We start from the raw sequence: 1682 nt of genomic DNA on the forward strand, positions 1-1682 counted from the left end.
TAGAGCAGATGAATCGTGTTTGGGGCAATCGATTTCTTCTCTGCTCCGATTCTCTTAGTGCCTCACAATCACTGCAGAATCTGTACCCAACTGAGGGGATGGTCCAGCTGATATATGACCAACTGTACTTGCTCCAACGGCGGGGTAGGGAGGTGTCCTTCTGCTGGGTGCCTGCTCATGTAGGAATATGGGCCAATGTACAGGCTGATCGGGCTGCCAAGGAGGCCTGCAGAGAGCAGGATGTGCTCCAGTGTCCTATTCCCTTGCTGTCTGTCATCTCTGCAATACACAGGATGTGCATGGAGTTGTGGGAGGAAGAATAGCTGGCTGTGATGGCCAATAAACTGCGGTTGGTGAAGTCAACAACTCGGCCGTGGCGTTCCTCCTGCTGGTTGCTCAGGCGGGAAGAAGTGACCCTCACACGTCTTCAGATCCAGCACTGTCCTCTCACACATAGCTTTTTCTTACGGCGGGAGGATCCTCCGTTTTGTGATGCTTGTGGTGTGCACCTCTCTGTCTGGCACATTTTAACAGACTGCATTTTTCAGCTCACAGTATAGGTCACAACCAGTTACAAATACTTTTTAGATCTTTCACCTAGCCCATAAGCAGACCTAATTTTCTAAGTATGTTTCACAAATCCCATATTACAACTGCAGTCTTTTACTACAGAGACACACTGAATGTTGCTTACCGGAGACAGATATTACCTCTTTTCCATGGTAAGTGTAAGATAGACACTCAATTTTAATATGTTTCAACACAATATCCTAATTGTACAAGATGACATCCTGTAATGGAAGTTGCTTGATTTCATGTCCTTGGAAGGCTGAAAGGCCTGATGGTAAACTCTTCGTATTTATCTACATTGTGCTACAAACCAAAATGTATCTACTTTTGCACTGCAGGAAGCAAAAAAGTAGGTGAAAAAGTTGTCAAAGTCTTGTCTCCATTTTTTCCCCCAAAATTTCATTGAAAAGCCTAAAACTGCCCTAACACACAATTTTCAGATTCATTTTTCAAATATTCATGTCTCCTTTGATGAAAATCAAAGGCAAAAATGTAGCCTTTAAGGTCTGCAGTACACCACAGTTGCAATCATGTTGTGCATTGTATTGTTTCATCTAGCTTCTTCCTTTGAAGAAAATCATTTCTCCACATTCTGTCAATTTTAGTCTCAGACAGTTTACTACTTTTGGGAGAGTTTTCATGTAAGCAGTTATTTATCCCTTGTTTCTTAAATTTGTCTACAGTTTTAGGTAAACTGAGTTCGAGCTCCACTGCCACACATTCTATCAAAATTCTTTCAAACATTAGTTTTTCCAAAATCTTGATAAAACGTAAACCTGCAGGATTATTAGCATCATTTGGACCAGTATCATAATTCTCATCATCACCTACTTCCATAACATCATTATCATCTGGCAAATTTGTTGGAAGAGCTGCAACAATTCCATCATCAATTAGTGTTGCCAATGCCCAAAAAATGGTCATTCTCTTTCGGGCTACATTTTAAATAATGAAAACCGTGCCAAGGGTAAAAGGAACCTGATACTTGTGCAGCTTGATCGATAAACGAATTAAAAGATAGTGTAAAATATCAGAGAAAGGGGACAACCACGCTTGTGTGGCAGTACATGTAAAATACTCATATAGCCAAATAGTGCTCTAAACTACCACAC

Source organism: Schistocerca cancellata, chromosome 1 (genome assembly GCF_023864275.1).
Source record: "Schistocerca cancellata isolate TAMUIC-IGC-003103 chromosome 1, iqSchCanc2.1, whole genome shotgun sequence".
Classification (NCBI taxonomy): domain Eukaryota; kingdom Metazoa; phylum Arthropoda; class Insecta; order Orthoptera; family Acrididae; genus Schistocerca; species Schistocerca cancellata.